This window comes from Bos taurus, chromosome 1 (genome assembly GCF_002263795.3).
Source record: "Bos taurus isolate L1 Dominette 01449 registration number 42190680 breed Hereford chromosome 1, ARS-UCD2.0, whole genome shotgun sequence".
In the NCBI taxonomy this organism is placed as follows: Eukaryota; Metazoa; Chordata; class Mammalia; order Artiodactyla; family Bovidae; genus Bos; species Bos taurus.
In genome coordinates, this window is record NC_037328.1 from 6,781,488 (window position 1) to 6,800,864 (window position 19,377).

The 19,377-nt window shown below is 43.1% G+C and overlaps 1 protein-coding gene across 2 annotated transcripts in view; it reads right to left on the minus strand.

Annotated features, from left to right (window-relative positions):
- Positions 1–19,377, minus strand: part of BACH1 (BTB domain and CNC homolog 1) — an 85,202-nt gene that overhangs the window by 8,721 nt on the left and 57,104 nt on the right. The window contains exon 5 of one of the 2 annotated variants that reach the window (XR_009494760.1): positions 1,132–16,062. The gene's annotated coding sequence lies outside the window, so the exon portion shown is untranslated. Of the gene's footprint in view, positions 1–1,131; positions 16,063–19,377 lie in introns of those variants that run through there. The other variant, XR_009494761.1, reaches the window with a different exon arrangement.

Below are 19,377 nucleotides of genomic sequence, written 5' to 3' on the forward strand. Positions count from 1 at the left end.
CTGGTTCTCTTATCTAACTATCTTCCATGCCTTTCTAGCTCTCCCCCTTGTAGACATGGATTAGACTACCCAACATTGAAAGTGAAAATGAAAGTCACTCAGTCGTGACCGACTCTTTGCAACCCCATGAACTATACAGTCCATGGAATTCTCTAGGCCAGAATACTGGAGTGGGTAGCCTTTCCCTTCTCCAGGAGATGTTCCATAGCCAGCGTTCAAACCCAGGTCTCTCACACTGCAGGCGGATTCTTTATGAGCTGAGCCACAAGGGAAGCCCACCCAATATTATCTCCACTAATTAAACACTTTCCAATCCCTTGGTGGGTTAGTCACTACATCGTGTCCGACTCTTTGCTATCCCATGGACTGTAGCCCACCAGGCTCCTCTGACCATGGGATTTTTTTCTGGCAAGAATACTGGAGTAGGTTGCCATTTCCTTTTCCAGGGTATCTTCCCGACCCACAAATCGAACCCAGGTCCCCTGCATTGAAGGTGGATTCCTGCACTGCAGGTGGTTTCTTTACCGACAGAGCTACAAGGGAAGCCAATCCCTTAAATATCCAGTATGTACAAGTCATCCACAGGACATTCTTCATAAGCATGTCTGAATAATAACAGTAACAAGTAACATTTATAGATGCCAGGGTGTGTCAACCACTGTCCTCAGCTTTATCAATCTATATCTCTGTACTGGTCATCTTTGTAGTCATCCCATAAATAAGGAAAGACAGACCCGGGAAGGATAAGTAAGGACACATAGCTGTTAAGTATATACTTTGAATACAAGGGATCTTGGAAAATTAGCAGGTCATAGAAAAGCATGACACAAAGAATAAGTTTGATCTTCTGATGGGGGGAAGAGGGTCATGAGACAAGGAACATCAGTGGGTCTTATGCAGAGCCTCTTCCAGGTTTTACGCTCATGGCTCATGGCATAGAATAACCCTTCTGTACCAAAGGGTTCCAACCAAGAGACTTCTTGCTCTCTCAAAAAGACACACATTTGTTTCAGTTTCAGTCAAAATTTCTACTTTGTAAAGTCAAATCTTGCAATAATTTTATCCCCACAAAACAGAGAAGCGAGATACACATCCTGATAGCATTTGGATGTGTTAACCATCTTTTCCTACCATTTTCACTTGTTTGAAGAATTGTAGATCCTGCGTTACTTGGAATATTGCCTAGAAAAGTCTTTCTCAAGGGAAAGTTCCTCAGAGTGACTGTGCTCATAGGTCCTCAGTTTTCTAGTTCAATGTGACAGCAGAATCTAGGGGCATACAAATCATGTTTAACAACGCTAGATCCTTCACTTAGGATGATATTCCTTTCCACTCCTCCAGGGGGCACCATTTACATAGAATTCAATACAAATGGCACCCGCGGGGATTAGGCAGAGTGGTACTCCTGAAAAATCGTTCTGCTTGAAACCTCTTCAGATATCAGACACCTGGAAAAATAAAATAAAATAATCAAATGAGTTAATTGAATTAATGTTCATAAGGTTGCTCGCTTCCCTTGTAGCTCAGTCGGTAAAGAATCTGCCTGCAATGCAGAAGACCCAGGTTCGATTCCTGGGTCTGGAAGATCCCGTGGAGAAGGAAATGGCAAACCACTCTAGTATTCTTGCCTGGAAAAACCCATGGACAGAGGAGCCTGGTAGGCTACAGTCCATGAGTCCGCAAGAGTCAGACATGACTTAGTGACTAAAGAACCACCAAGGTTGCTTAGTGTCCAGAGAATAGGTAGGAAAGGTAGAAACAGATCGTTTCATCACTTCTTCCTTTCAGAGGGAAACTGTCTGTTCTGTTATTAATAATTAATGCCTCTCTTCCAACTGTTAGGTAGTTAGAATAGGGGGAAAAAGTCCAGAATGGCAGTGGCTAAAAGACAAAGAAGGGAAAAGCCCGCCAAAATAGAACAAAGGAAGGTCTGAGGACCAGAGTGAGGACCTCAGGTAGAACAAACAGCATTTCTGACTGGCCCAGTTTACACAGGGCAGGCCCAGGGGGAGAAAAAGACACATAAAAAGAGGAGCCAAAATTGGGCCAGGGGTTCCCCTTCTCTTCATATCTTTTAGGTCAGCCCACCCTCACACCTCCAGGATGTGTTTTCCTTTGCTTTCCAAATAAACTGAGCTGGAACATGGAGCTGTAACACTGGTCCATCCGAGGGCTGTAACACTGGTCCGTCCACCGCTTTGAATTTTCGTTGCAACAAGACAGAACCGATGAAATTACAAATTCCCCCATATTCTCTCTAGAATGTGTTAGTTTCCCTATTGGTCAGGACTTATTCTCAACCATTCTTTCTAAGGTGATTTTGCAGATATCTGATTTCATTCCCATTATGCTGATTGTCACATAAAATTCTCTGAGTTCTCTGAGTTCCTGAATGTAGTGCCGGTTCTCATAGTATGGTCCCTGGGTGTCAGCAGCAGCACCACTTGGGAACTTGTCAGAAGTGCAAATACTTGGGCCCTAACCCAGACATCAGTGTGTTTTCTAGTCTTACAGATGATTCTGACGCATGCTAAACTTTGAGAACTATTGCCTTAACATATAATTTCCAATTCCACTGACACCAGAAACACCCATGAGGTTTTTTAAACTACATTGCTGTTGTCATTCAGTCACTAAGTCAGGTCTGACTCTTTGCAACCCCAAGGACTGCAGCACGCCCCTGTCCTTTACCATCTCCTGAAGTCAGCTCAAACTCATGTCCATTGAGTTGGTGATGCCATCCAACCATCTCATCCTCTGTTGTCCCCTTCTCCTCCTGCCCTCAATCTTTCCCAGCATCAGGGTCTTTTCCAGTGAGTCAGCTCTTTGCATCAGGTGGCCAAAGTATTGGAGCTTCAGTTTCAGCATCAGTCCCCCAAGTGAATATTCAGGGTTGATTTCCTTTAGAATTGACTGGTTTGATCTCCTTGAGTCTAAGAGATTCTTTCAGACACCACAATTCGAAAACATCAGTTCCTCAGTGCTCGACCTTCTTTATAGTCCAACTCTCATATCCATGCATGACTACTGGAAAAACCATAGCTTTGACTATACAGGCCTTTGTCAGCAAAGTGATGTCTCTGCTTTTTGTTACGCTCTCTATAGGTGCCCTGGATTCTCTCCGGGCCACTGGGAGAGTAAAAATAACTTTGGAATCAAAAAGATCTGGGTGGAAATTTTAGTTTTATCACTCACCAGTGTGTTCCTGGATAAGGCTGCATTTTCTCACCTCTGAAGTGATGATAGTAGGACCTGCCTCCTAGGAATGTGTTGGAGGTAAAATGTAGCAAATGCCTCATACAGAGATTGACAGTGAATCCTCTTCCTTGGCCTCCATCACAGCTGGAATCTCATTTGCCCAGCCTGTGAGGGTGCAGGTCTCATCTTACTCAGAATCACAAAACAAGAGTTGCCAGAAGCTGTTTCCAAAGTTTCACAAAATAGCCTAACATTTTCACAGCAGTTATTGGGGGTTTTGCCATGAATCAGTGGGAACAATACGGCCCTGAGATCCCACGAGCTATTTCAAACTCTAGATTGATGAGTACAGGAGTTCCTAGGAAGTGATATTTACCAACTGAGAGCATTATAATTGTTAAAGTAGCTGTTATGAACCAGATCATATTCCTGCTGACAACAGGGAGGCAAAGAATTTCAATGGTTGCCTAGAAAATTGAGTAAAAGTTCCCCAAGTCACCTGCCACACACAGGTTTGTTTTTCCTTAATTATCTGGGTAATTGCTTTGCGTACTCTATCTGCCTTTACCAAGAGACACCTGGGCAGAAGAGTGAGCAGTTTGAGTGTTTACGGGGCTGCCTGCTGAGTGCAGCTTCAGGCTGCCCATCTTGGTGTGGTGACTTCTCCATTGTCAGTGGGACACGCCTATCAACTCCTCCCGCCCCCCGCACCAGAACTAATGAGGCCTTTCTAATTAATCTGGGTCCCTGCTCTGGCAGAATTACATGGTTTGTCCTTTTTTTAATGTACATGAAATTATCTGCCTAAAATCAAATCATTTCATTGGAAAACATAATACTCAGATCAATTTGATAATATACATACAAATTTGTGAAGGAGTCAAGACAGAAACAATCAGGTCTCATCAAGGCAGCAGTCGTTTTCTTAAATGTCATTTTTTACAAATCTGTACAAATCAAACCAACACTCATCAAACACTGTCTCTGAATGAGAGTACAGAGCTCACTAGATAGTTATCACTGGATTTCCTGAATGTAAGATAAAAGGTAAACATTAGAAGCCAAAGTTGAGATTGGAGCTGGTGAGAGAGTTAGCAAATACACCACTTATGGTGAAGAAAAGACATTTTTCAGAGGCACCAAAACATCCTTCTTGGCCTGAACATGGTAGGCCAAGTGAAGCACAAGTCAAAGTTTCACTCAAAGACACAGGACTTGAATTGCAGATGCCGAGTGACACAGATCAGCTGTCCCTCCCGGATGACACAGGAGGTTTAGTCTTGCTTATGCTACTTCTCTGTGTTTGTGAAAAGGCCCATTGTATGAGTCAGGATAGGCCAGGCTATGCTGCCGTAACAAATAACCCCAAGTCTCAATAAGTTATTGCTACAAATGTTTACCTATTGCCTGCTTTGTTGGTCAGGATTTTCCAGAAAAACAGAACAAATTGTAGATAGATAATGAGAAATTGGCTCATGCGATTATGGAGTCTAAGACATCCCCAAAATCTGCAACCTGGAGACCTAGGAAAACTGGTTGTGTAGTTCAGTCCCAGTCCGAAAGCTTGAGAACCAGGGGAGCTCATGGTAGAAATCCCAGCTCAAGCACAGAAGATAAAATGAGATGTCCCAGCTCAAGAGCTGAAACAGAGAAAATCAAGAATTCTTCCTCCTCTGGTTCTGTTCATGCTCTCAACAGGTTGGATCATACCCACCTACACGGAGGAGGTAAATTTACTGAGTCCCATCATTCGAATGCTAATATCATGTGGAAACCCTCTCACAGGCACATCTGGGAAAAATGTTTAGTTAATATCTGGGCACCCTGTGATCCACTCAAGCTGACATGTAAAATTAACCATCACACCAATGTAACATGTCAAACAAAAGTTGGCTGTGGCTTTGACCCACTCACCTTCACTCAATGAACCACAGTAAGGAGGACGAGCAACATTCCAGGACCAGTTGGGACAGACTGAGGGAAGGGAGACATGGGAGAAATATGCACTGATTCTTAGTGCTTCTGCCTGGGAGTGATGCATGATCCTTGCGCACATACCTCACTGGCTGCAGCAAGTCAAATGCGCTCTCCTGAGTTCAGCATGGTGGGAAAGTAAAATCCTTCCACAGCAAAAGATGGAGGGGAAAATGAGGTATTAGGCAAACAGAAAAAGATGTTTCTCACTCTAACATACTAACGGAATTCTGATGGGGTCCCCAAATAAATGCTCCTTCTAGACCATACTCCATAGACTTCCCCTCAGTGCCCCACTGCACTTCTTACCACTACTCCATGCAAGCCAGGCTTCTGCTGTACTCGAGGAGAGTTGCAAGCCCCTCCTTCAGTCCCTAAAAGTGCAGCAAATGCCTGGATGAGCATTTAAGACAATTTATTGAAGGCCTGATTATATTCTTTGCAGCCAAATATGGAGAAGCTCTATACAGTCAGCAAAAACAAGACCAGGAGCTGACTGTGGCTCAGACCATGAACTCCTTATTGCCAAATTCAGACCTAAATTGAAGAAAGTAGGGAAAACCACTAAATCATTCAGGTATGACCTAAATCAAATCCCTTATGATTATACAGTGGAAGTGAGAAATAAATTCAAGGAATCTGATAGATAGAGTGCCTGATGAACTATGGATGGAGGTTTGTGACATTGTACAGGAGACAGGGATCAAGACCATCCCCATGGAAAAGAAATGCAAAAAAGCAAAATGGCTGTCTGGGGAGGCCTTACAAATAGCTGTGAAAAGAGGAGGAGTGAAAAGCAAAGGAGAAAAGGAAAGATATAAGCATCTGAATGCAGAGTTCCAAAGAATAGCAAGGAGAGATAAGAAAGCCTTCCTCAGCGATCAATGCAAAGAAATAGAGGAAAACAACAGAATGGGAAGAACTAGAGATCTCTTCAAGAAATTAGAGATACCAAGGGAACATTTCATGCAAAGATGGGCTCAATAAAGGACAGAAATGGGATGGACCTAACAGAAGCAGAAGATATTAAGAATAGGTGGCAAGAAGAACTGTACAAAAAAGATCCTCATGACCAAGATAATCACGATGGTGTGATCACTGACCTAGAGCCAGATATCCTGGAATGTGAAGTCAAGTGGGCCTTAGAACCCTCTTACACTATTGGTGGGAATGCAAACTAGTACAGCCACTATGGAGAACAGTGTGGAGATAGCTTAAAAAACTGGAAATAGAACTGCCTTATGATCCAGCAATCCCACTGCTGGGCATACACACTGAGGAAACCAGAAGGGAACGAGACACGTGTACCCCAATGTTCATCACAGCACTGTTTATAATAGCCAGGACATGGAAGCAACCTAGATGCCCATCAGCAGATGAATGGATAAGAAAGCTGTGGTACATATACACAATGGAGTATTACTCAGCCATTAAAAAGAATACATTTGAATCAGTTCTAATGAGGTGGATGAAACTGGAACCTATTATACAGAGTGAAGTAAGCCAGAAAGAAAAACACCAATACAGTATACTAACACATATATATGGAATTTAGAAAGATGGTAACAATAACCCTGTGTACGAGACAGCAAAAGAGACACTGATGTATAGATCAGTCTTATGGACTCTGTGGGAGAGGGAGAGGGTGGGGAGATTTGGGAGAATGGCATTGAAACATGTATAATATCATGTATGAAACGAGTTGGCAGTCCAGGTTCGATGCACGATGCTGGATGCTTGGGGCTGGTGCACTGGGACGACCCAGAGGGAGGGTATGTGGAGGGAGGAGGGAGGAGGGTTCAGGATGGGGAGCATGGGTATACCTGTGGCGGATTCATTTTGATGTTTGGCAAAACTAATACAATATTGTAAAGTTTAAAAATAAAATTAAAAAAAGAAAAAAAAGAAAATCAAAATAGTCAGTCAAAAAAAAAAAAAAGAAAGCACCACTATGAACAAAGCTAGTGGAGGTGATGGAATTCCAGTGGAGCTATTTCAAATCCTGAAAGATGATGCTGTGAAAGTGCTGCACTCAATATGCCAGCAAATTTGGAAAACTCAGCAGTGGCCACAGGACTGGAAAAGGTCAGTTTTCATTCCAATCCCAAAGAAAGGCAATGCCAAAGAATGCTCAAACTACTGCACAGTTGCACTCATCTCACACGCTAGTAAAGTAATGCTCAAAATTCTCTAAGCCACGCTTCAGCAATACGTGAACTATGAACTTCCAGATGTTCAAGCTGGTTTTAGAAAAGGCAGAGGAACCAGAAATCAAATTGCCAACATCCGCTGGATCATGGAAAAAGCAAGAGAGTTCCAGAAAAACATCTATTTCTGCTTTATTGACTATGCCAAAGCCTTTGACTGTGTGCATCACAATCAACTGTGGAAAATTCTGAAAGAGGTGGGAATACCAGACCACCTGACCTGCCTCTTGAGAAACCTATATGCAGGTCAGGAAGCAACAGTTAGAACTGGACATGGAACAGCAGACTGGTTCCAAATAGGAAAAGGAGTATGTCAAGGCTGTATATTATCACCCTGCTTATTTAACTTATATGCAGAGTACTTCATGAGAAACGCTGGACTGGAAGAAGCACAAGCTGGAATCAAGATTGCTGGGAGAAATATCAGTAACCTCAGATATGCATATGACACCACCCTTATAGCAGAAAGTGAAGAGGAACTAAAATGCCTCTTGATGAAAGTGAAAGAGGAGAGTGAAAAAGTTGGCTTAAAGCTCAACATTCAGAAAATTAAGATCACGGCATCTGGTCCTATCACTTCATGAGAAATAGATGGGGAAACAGTGTCAGACTTTATTTTTCTGGGCTTCAAAATCACTGCAGATGGTGATTCCAACCATGAAATTAAAAGACACTTACTCCTTGGAAGGAAAGTTATAACCAACCTAGATAGCATATTCAAAAGCAGAGACATTACTTTGCCAACAAAGGTCCGTCTAGTCAAGGCTATGGTTTTTCCAGCAGTTATGTATGGATGTGAGAGTTGGACTGTGAAGAAAGCTGAGCACTGAAGAATTGATGCTTTTGAACTGTGGTGCTGGAGAAGACTCTTGAGAGTCCCTTGGACTGCAAGGAGATCCAACCAGTCCATGCTAAAGGAGATCAGTCCTGGGTGTTCTTTGGAAGGACTGATGCTAAAGCTGAAACTCCAATACTTTGGCCACCTCATGTGAAGAGTTGACTCATTGGAAAAGACTCTGATGCTGGGAGGGATTGGGGGCAGGAGGAGAAGGGGACGACAGAGGATGAGATGGCTGGATGGCATCACTGACTCGATGGACATGAGTTTGGGTGTACTCCAGGAGTTGGTGATGGACAGGGAGGCCTGGCATGCTGCGATTCATGGGGTCGCAAAGAGTCAGACATGACTGAGCGACTGAACTGAACTGAAAGATAACAAGGACATTATAAAGGAGAAAAATGAAAGAAAACAATAATCCTGGATAGGAAATATACACTGGTCCTTGAATTGAGTCCCTCAGCCATATGCCCTCCACTAGTTTTCCTTCTCTGTGGGCTCCCCAAGCCCACCTGTCACCTTGAGCTCTCAGTCCCCAGGGAATAGTCCTGACCCCGCTTTTTCTCACTGAAAGATATCATTCATCATATCCTCACTCAAACCCCACCATAACCCCACAGAGATTCGATTTGCTCACAAAATTCAGCTCTGATGATTTTATTCAGAGTTGTTTAGCATCTACAGTTTCAATTTGTTGATTCTAAGATAGAATTTTGACTTTTGCATGAACAATGAGCCCATAGAAGAGCAATTTTACTCAAAGATGATGAGTATCTTCTACCTGAGTAAGAGGAAATTACAGCTAGATTCATAATACAATTTGTGTCCATTGTACTCCAAAAGATAATGACACTGTGTGTGTGTGTGTGTGTGTGTGTGTGTTGTGCTTATTGTGGACATAGATATGCATGTGTAAAGCGAGTACTTCTTTTACATTTTAAAGTCGCTCAGTCGTGTCCAACTCTTTGAGACTCCATGGACTATACAGTCCGTGGAATTCTCCAGGCCAGAATACTGGAGTGGGTAGCCATTCCCTTCTCCAGGGGATGTCCCCAACCCAGAGATCAAACCCAGGTCTTCCGCATTGCAGGGGGATTCTTTACCAACTGAGCCACCAGGGAAGCCAAAAATCTCACACTCGTAATTTGTTTCCTCCTGCCGCTTAACAGAGAGATAAAAAATGTCTGACAGTTGCAGCCTATTTCCTCTGTTTGGACACCCCTAGCTTTCCTGCCTGTTACCCTCTCATTCTCCCCTTTTCTTTTAGGAGAATTATGTTGCCTAGGGAAAGGGGCATTGTTCTCATTCTGTAACTGCTTCTGAGCTGAGAAGGGGCATCTTCCCTAAACTGGTGATGCAACATGTTCTCATAAGCCTCATATTGAGGATCTCTGATCCAGGGGCCCCAAGTAGTAGTTCGAGGAAGCTGCTGAAGTCGCAAGAGTGTGAGCAACCATTTGTAACTTAAAAGCCTTCATGCAGCTAGAAACAAATCCAGTTACACAGTTACAGATGCAGGGAGCAAACAGCAAAAGCAGAACAATCAGCAAAGTTAGAAGTCACATTATGTCCACAGTTAAGGTACAGAGTGTTGCACCAGTCCATTTTAGGATTGTTAGATGTCATCAGATTAAGAAGAGGCATCACATATGATTGTTGTTGTCGAAGGTATTCACAGACTTGGAGGAAGTCCTTTCCTTGAAGTGGAGACGCCCACCATAGGGAAGCCCTCCGATGAAAAGGGAAGCACTCTGCAGACCCAGCAGTTAGACTGATTGTGGAAGGCAGCATAGGAATGAGCCCAGGACAGGAAGGCATTGTCTTGAGGATCAAACGGCAGACTCAGGACTTTTGGAGTCAGCAGAAGCAGGCTCACATAGATTATCAGGCCTGTCCAGATCAAATTCAAAGGAAGTTGTGATGCTCATTGTCCTCGTAGGAGTCCACATGGTATGAAGAAGCACTGTGGGGAGAGCCAACCTGTCTTGGGTCCTTTGGATGCCCCGCAGTCTGCAACCCTCCACTCGGTGCTCTGATGTCAATGGGGTGCCAGAGACCCACAGGCAGGGTCTTTCCCAGCCCCCATGCATTAGCTCCAGAGTACTTCCTGGGTGTTCATATATACATAGTTTGAATATTCATGTAAATAATATTTTATGTTTTGCATTTTCACTTAGGTCATAAACATGTTTCAATATTTTATATAATTCTCCTAATTAACATGGTTAAAAACTACACAATATTCCATCCTGATACAATATAATATTCCATCTATACAATATTCCATCTTGAAAAACTGACATAATTTAATAAAGCATTCTCTTAATTTAGATAGTTTGCTTTAGTTTGCTTTATTTAGTATTATGAATGAGCTTGTCATAAACTGCTTCATGCTTATGAATGTTTGCTTCTGTGAGATTATTTTACTGAGGTAAATTTCCAGGCATAAATTCAATATTTCACATAACTGCCTTAATTAACATGGTTAAAAACTATAACATTCCTGACTTAATAATATAAATATTATTACTTTGTCCTAGTTTTATATGCCTTCCTCAATTTACATTGATTATGAATAATTTTACTGCAGTATTAGATAATATCTTTATTTGAAACTTGTGTTAGCTCAGTTTAATTTGATCAACTAATAAACTCAATGAAATACACATAGTTTACTTCTAATATGAAGAAATTTAAAAAAAAAAGAAGAAGAAGAAATGTTAACCCCTCCAGAATTAGCCTATAAATATTTGCACTGGGATAAAGGAAGCTTCTTTTTATATAAAGGCCTTCTGATATACACAAATTATATGTGTATGATAACCTTTTGATTGCAAGTAACAGAAATCAAACTTACACTAATTTATGCAAGAATCAGAAACCAACACAATACTGTAAAGCAATTATCCTCCAATTAAAAATAAATTTTAAAATTAAAAAAAAGAATTAGAATATTATTAAAACTCTCTTCCATCTCCTTCTGTCTAGACCTTGCTTCATCTTCTCCTACTGGAGACAGATGTCTGCACCTGGAGCCATTCCCAACAGTTCTACTCCCAAAGAGAAAACGAGCTGTTTGTTGCATATTGGAAGACTGCTTCCAATTCTTCATCCCTCAATGCAGCCACATATTAGCCACGACCTGATTGCAGGCAGTATATCTGTCTGCCCTGGCTTTGGGCTGGTGCACGTGACTTGCTTTGGCCAATAACAAATGGGTGGAGATGACAGCGTGCCACTTCTGAGATGACATCTCTGATACTTTGTATGTTCTTGCTTGCTCTTTTGTGGAACATTCCCCACTAGTCTGCTGGAAGTTAAAGAGACACATGCAACAGATGTGGAAACCTGAAATGTGGACTAGAGATACCCCAGCTTCATGTACTTTTATTTTTTGAGTTATATTTTAAATATTACAGTAATCCATTTTTTTTAAACTAACATAAAAAGTGAGCTAATTACTAGTTAATACAGTAAATAATAAATACCTGTAGACCACCAGGCTCCTCTATCCATGGAATTTTCCAGGCAACAATACTGGAGTGGACTGCCATTTCCTTCCCCAGGGGATCTCCCTGACCAAGGGATTGAACCTGAATCTCTCGAGTCTCCTGCATTGACAAAAGGGTTCTTTACCAGCTGAGCCACCAGGGGAAGCCCCAAATAATAAAACTATATGTAATTGGAATCTCCATTATGGCCAGCAATTCTAAAGAAAGAAAAAGGAAAAGAAGAAACAAAATGCAATACTTACCAAAAGTCAGAAACAGCAATGTTTCTTTAGATTAAAAAAAAATCTTAAAATGTGTATTTGGTAATAAACATATTTTAAAATCCAAGTGAAAAAGAAGTAGTCTTTTAAAACATCATTTACCATAACTGAGGAAAAATAGGAACTGTTTTCACAGGGAAGTAAAGAGTATTGTCTCTCAAGTCACAGGTTAAAAGGCTGCCTTTAACGTCTTTTTGTTGCCATCTGGCCACCAGCATCAGCTCCCAGCAAAGGTTCAGAGTAAACTATTTGGTGCCAAATGCAGGTGACCAACTGAGTGGCTGAACACACATAACTGTGCAGGTGAGCTAACCTAGTGGAAGAAGATGCAGAAGGAACCAGCTAGAAAAGCGAGGCAAAGGAGACAGAAATAGTACCAGGATTAAACAGAACAAGGGCTGAGACTCACGGCCAGAGAGAGCACAGAGGAGAGCTGCACACGCACCCTGGTTCCCAGGGCCCAGGAGCGACCACAGCGGCGATCTTCGGTGAGCAAGGCGGACCACAGCAGAGCAGAGAACCCTGGAACACCAGACAGCTGTTTCTGAAGAAATCCAACCAAAAGCGAAGCAGGATCAACAAGAGAAGGATCCAGAGGAATGAAGTTCGCAGGAGGGGAGGCAATGCCAGCTTCTGTCTAGGGAAATTACACACAGGGCTTGACACCCAAGCATCTAAGAGAACCAAGCCGAAACAGGCTGGGTAAGCAGCCTCGCCTCCTTGCGAAGGGCATTCCGGGGAGTGATCGCTTTCAGTTATGAAGCAGACAAAAATTATTTCCAAATGCCATTATTTCCAAAGATAGTTCTATTGATATGCTTCCCCATGCCTCTCCCGAGATCCATGATGAACTGCAAACGGCGTTCAGATAATAGAGTACAGAGTAGAAATAGCTGGGATGGGCAAGAGCAAAGCAGAGACTGAAAACTGGGCACCCTTCAGGACTGTTCCACTAAAGACTTTAAAGATCATGTAACATCTTTATCAAATGACATAGTCATTTGAACTGGAGGAAAAAAATCTGTAACTGGGAGGAGTGGTTCTTTTCATACAGGAAGGTTTTTCCTGTAGTTGATTAACTTCAACGCTGGGCAGTAGAAAATAGGTTAATATGGGGAGAGTTAAAAGGTAAACTTTCCTCTCTCGAATCATTTTCAGACATTTGAGAATGTATACCTTTTTTTTTAACTTCCTCTTGGAAGGGTTTAAGGATGATAAGAGACTGAAAGGGGAATTTGTATTAGAAAAGGAGGAGATTTATGACAGAAAGCACCTCTCTTTTCTTGGTTGGGCTCAAAATACCTTGAAATAACTTTGTAGTTCCCATAAACCTGTCCATGCCGTCTTTAATCCAAAGAGAGACCAGTTAGGTGTCACCTGAGAAGGTTCCATGGTAAAAGAATCCACCTGCAGGGGATGAAGTTTCAATCTTAGGGTCTTGAAGATCCTCTGGAGGAGGAAATGTCAACCCACTCCAGTATTCTTACCTAGAAAATCCCACGGACAGAGGGGCCTAGTGGGATACTGTCCACAGGATCTCAAAGAGTCAGACATGACTTAGCGACTGACAATTTCACTTCACTTTAACATCTCTATAGGGCGTCCCTGGTGGCTCAGAGGTAAAGAATCTGCCTACAGATGCAGGAGACAAGATGTAGGCTCAATCCCATCAAGAAGATCCCCTGGAGAAGGAAATGGCAACCTACTCCAGTATTCTTGCCTGGGGAATCCTATGGACAGAAGCACCTGGTGGGATACTGTCCATGGGGTCACGAAGAGTCAGACATAACTTAGCGATTAAACAACAATAACATCTTTACAACTATGGACATATGTTGATCCAACTTTTGATATCTGCAGCAGGAAATCAGGCTAAATGCGAAAGGTCTCCTCCCTTGTCTTTTATCTTTTTAAGTATTTATGAGCACTTGCCAAGAATTAACCAGAACAATGGTTGTATCAGTCAGGGTTCTCCAGAGAAAGAGAGATAGACTAAAAGAATAAGTGTGTGTGTGCACATGTACATCCACACACACTGGGACCCGTTCCTACAGATAGGGTGGGATCCATGTCACCCACAGCACCTGGTCTGTGAGTGGGAGAGGGGATGCTTCTGGGGGAGGGGGGTGCTTCTGCGCTGGCTGGAGACAGGTACCTTACAGGCTAGAGAGACAACCAGTAGAAGACCACCCCTGCCAGATGGCAAGAAAGTGTCAGGGCCTTTTCCCCATGAATTCATTTTCCTCCTGTAAAGTAGGGAGCTCACATAATTACAGGGAGAAGAAATTAAAATAATTTGAAAACCATTCATCCCATCTACAAAATACTCAGTCTCATCTATACAGTTATTTATGGTTTTCAAAAGTACTTTGTGTGTCAGTACTTTGACTTGCATAACAGCAGCTCTAGGGGGCCACCTGGAGCTCTAGAGGCTTCCCAGATGGCTCAGTGGTAAAGAATCTGCCTGCCAAAGCAGGAGACATGGGGGAGGCAGGTTCCATCCCCAGGCCCCAGACAAGGGGCCTGGTGGGCTACAGTTCATGGGGTCGCCAAAGAGTCAGACACGACTTAGCAACTAAACAACAACGGGGGCACCATCTAGTGGGTAATAGGACCCCCGCTGGACACCTGACGGGAACCAGGCTTCTGTGCCACCACTCAGGGTGTGTCCCTCTCGTGCTTACTGAACAGGAAACTCCCAGCCTACATGTCTGCTGGGAGGGAGATTCTCAGAGGTTCCATGAGAGGGTGCTCAGAGGCTGAGTGAGAGCAGAGGAGGAGGTGCAGAAAGAGAAGAAGAGGTTCAAGGCAAGAAAAGGAAAGCTCAGAACAAAGTGCCCACTGCCAACAGCATGAGTGGAATTCGTTTTCCCAACTGGGTGACGAACAAACAGAAATGGATTGTCTCGCATATCTAGAAGCTAAAAGTCCATGATCAAGGTGATGGCAGGGTTAGTTCCTTCTGAGGAGTGTGAGGAAGAGTCCACCCTTTCTAGCTTCTGCTTGCAGGCAATCTTTGGTGCTCCTTGGCTTGTAGGCACATCAGTCATCTCTGTCTTCATCTTTACATGGCGCTCTCCCTGCATGTGAGTCTGTCTCCTCCAGAGGTCCTCGTTGCGTAAGCACATCAGTCATGCTGGATTAGGATGCATTCTGCACTGCTGTGTGCTTGTGTGCCTGGTCGTAGCCAATCTTTACGACCCCAGAGACTGTAGCCCACCAGGCTTCTCTGTCCCTAGGATTCTCCAGTCAAGAAGACTGCACTGGGTTGCCATTTCCTCCTCCAGGGGATCTCCTCGACTCAGGGATCAAACCTGTGTCTCCTGTGTCTCCTGCACTGCAGGCAGGTTCTTTACCAAGCAGCCATTGAGGAGGTTCAGTTCAGATCAGTTCAGCTCAGTCGTTCAGTTGTGTCTGACTCTTTGCAACCCCATGAACCACAGCACACCAGGCCTCCCTGTCCATCACCAACTCCCAGAGTTTACCCAAACTCATGTCCATTGAGTCGGTGATGCCATCCAACCATCTCACCCTCTGTCATTCCCTTCTCCTTCTACCTTCAATCTTTCCCAGCATCAGGGTCTTTTCCAATGAATCAGCTCTTCGCATCAGGTGGCCAAAGTATTGGAGTTTCAGTTTCAACATCAGTCCTTCCAATGAACACTCAGGACTGATCTCCTTTAGGATGGACTGGTAGGATCTCCTTGCAGTCCAAGAGACTCTCAAGAGTCTTCTCCAACACCACAGTTCAAAAGCATCAGTTCTTCGGCACTCAGCTTTCTTTACAGTACAACTCACATACATACATGACCACTGGAAAAACCATAGCCTTGACTAGATGGACCTTTGCTCAGATGCATCCTAAAGGCTTCATTTTAACTTGATTACTTCTGTAAAGACTTCAGCTCCAAATCAGGTCACTTTTTGAGGTACTGGGGTTTAGGTCTTCAACATCTGAATTTTTGAGGAAACATGTTTCAATCCATAACAGATACTAGGTGTTTAGAGCTGAGCCCACCGACCACAGGTGAATATTGAGCATTTGAAATGTGGCTAGATGGAACAGAGATGAGCTGTGAATGTAAAAAAGACACCAGAGTTCAAATACGCAGAGTGAAAAAAAAAAAATGTAGGATACCTCCATAATCTTTATACTGATTACCTGCTAAATACTTTTGACATATTGGGTTAAATACACTATAACACAGAATGAAGATTAATTTCCTCTCTTTATTTTTACATTTTTCAATCTATGCGGCATCAAGAAAATTTAAAATTGCACATGCAGTTTGCATGTGTGGCTTGCCTTAGATTTCTATTGCACAGCACTATTCTAGAACCTGAAATTCACCAGGTCCCTGACACCTGGACACTTAGTGAGAAGATATTCTGAGCTTCTCATACAGTTCTCTGACAATGAAGGCAAAATTAAGCATTTGATTCACTTAAAATGTGACATGAAGTAGATGGTAAACATTAAACATTATACCTGTGCAACCTACTCTAAATGTGAAATAAGGCTTTGTCTAATCTAAGTGACAAAGGCTGTATATTGTCACCCTGCTTATTTAACTTATATGCAGAGTTGCTATTGCTAAGTTGCTTCAGTCGTGTCCGACTCTGTGCGACCCCATAGACGGCAGCCCACCAGGCTCCCCTGTCCCTGGGATTCTCCAGGCAAGAACACTGGAGTGGGTTGCCATTTCCTTCTCCAATGCATGAAAGTGAAAAGTGAAAGTGAAGTCGCTCAGTCGTGTCCAACCCTCAGCGACCCCATGGACTGCAGCCTTCCAGGCTCCTCCATCCATGGGATTTTCCAGGCAAGAGTACTGGAGTGGGGTGCCATTGCCTTCTCCGTATATGCAGAGTACATCATGCAAAATGCCAGGTTGGATGAAGCATAAGCTGGAATTAAGAATGCTGGGAAAAACAGCAATAACCTCAGATATGCAGATAGCACCACCCTTATGGCGAAGAAAAGCTAAGAAAGGGAAGAGGAACTAAAGAGCCTTTTGATGAAAGTGATAGAGGAGAGTAAAAAACCTGGCTTAAAACTCAATATTCAAAAAACTAAGATCATGGCATCCAATCCCATCACTTCATGGCAGATAGATGGGGAAACAGTGGAAACAGTGACGCACTTTATTTTCTGGGCTCCAGAATCACTGCAGATGGTGACTGCAGCCATGAAATTAAAAGATGCTTGCTCCTCGGAAGAAAAGCTATGACAAGCTTAGCATACTAAAAAGCAGAGACATCACTTTGCCAACAAAAGGTTCATATAGTCAAAGCGATGGTTTCTCCAGTGGGCATGTATGGATGTGAGAGTTGGACCATAAAGAAGGCTGAGAATCAAAGAATTGATGCTTTTGAACTGTGTTGTTGGAGAAGACTCTTGAGAGGCCTTTGGACGGCAAGGAGATCAAACCAATCAATCCTGAATATTCACTGGAAGGGCTGATGCTGAAACTGAAGCTCCAGTCCTTTGGCCACCTGACGCAAAAAGCTGACTCATTGGAAAAGACTCTGATGCTGGGGAAGATTGAAGGCAAGAGGAGAAGGGGGTGAAAGGGGATCAGATGTTTGGATGGCATCATCATGGACATGACTTTGAGCAAGTTCTGGGAGATGGTAAAGGACAGGAAAGCCTGGCATGCTGCAGTCCATGGGGTCGCAAAGAGTCAGACACAACTGAGAGACTCAACAACAAAAGTGACAGAAGATACATTTGATCAATAAGGATCACACTTTATTTTTATTACTAAGAACTTAATTTGGAACAGGCCACCCAATATCATCTTATAATAGTGGTTCCTGTTTAAGGTAATCACTTTTTCATTTACCTCGTATGAGAAAAATGAGGCTACCTAGCAAGGGTGCCTTTTATTAATGATTACCTCAGAATGGTACCAGTCATTATAAAAGACGGTTTTCCAAGTGAGTTTTTGCATGTGCTCCTTGCCGATAAATCATGGGTTCCTTAGTGGAGTCACATCAATGCAGATGGATTTTGCTTTATGAAATGCACTGGGTTGTAAATACTCTGACCTTGTTTATAAAGGGAACCGGTTAGTTCACTTAATAAAGACATTAATTTGCCATGCAGCTTGGACTGATTACTCATTAGCTGCTCTCTCCTGACCAGCAGCTCTGACTTAACAAACGCGGTTGCTCTAATCGTAGGCAGTGGTGTGCTGCCACCTACGGCTGGAAAATAAAAAGGATCCTGTGTGGAGTCCTGCCAAAGCCACAGTATTGAAAAGAGTTAGAGTGGGGGGAAAAAAAAGGTTAGAACAAAATGCATTAAAAAATATACAACTTCAAGAGGGAGGGGCCATATGTGTACCTATGACAGATTCATGTTGATTTTTGGCAGAAACTAAGGCAATACTGTGAAGCAATTACCCTTCAATTAAAAATAAATGTATTTTTTGGACCTTTCTCATGGACCTTTCCCATGTTAAAATCATTGTAAAACATTGACTTCCAGCAAAAGAAAGCCTCGATGAAGCAGGTCATATAATATCACAACTGCAAAGCCTTAACCCAATTATTCTTGGTGGGGCTGGTGCAATTCTGATACATCAAACAGTGTGCGGTCTACTATAATCACTTCCCAAGTAGGACACTGTTTCTGTTTCCCAGAACTCACCTTGGGATCTCCACAAACACGACTTCAAAAGTGGATCGTATGTTAAAGGCAGAAATGTAAAGCTTTGGTGCAAATCTTCCTCCTTGACCCAAGCCTTACGTATCAACCACGCACTAGACCTCTCCACACGGAAGCACACGCTGTGCCTTGCACACTGCCCAGTCATCACTGAAGCCTTCCTCAAACCCGCTTTCATCTTTCTGAACAGCCTCACTGACTAGCAACCACTTCTACTCATCATTCAAGAAGGAAATCTGGGAATAGTCCACGATTCTTCTGTCCTTTTTTACCAATCCTCCTTCCCACCTAACAGCAGTCTCCCTTTTCCTACCTGTTTCATGCATCTGGCTCCTGCTCACTTGCCTTCCAGCACTTTCTTAGTAGAGCCCACCATGATCCCTCCTCTGACTATAGCCCTGGTCTCTTATTCATCTCCCTACCTGTTTTATGCATCTAGCTCCTGCTTACTTGCCAACCCAGACTTTCTTAGTCCAGCCCACCATCATCCCTTGTCTGACTATAGCCATGGTCTCTTATCCATCTCCTCCATTCCATTCTTTCTCTCCACAATCAGCTCTCCTCACAATGGCCAAAGCAAACTTCCTAAAACACAGGACTGATCATATCACATCTTTCAGAAGTTTCCTGTCGTCTTTAAGATAAATTCCAGGTCCATCACGTACTTATCACAGCCTGGACTCTTCTCAGCCCTCTCCTGGCTCATTGCCCGCCCCTC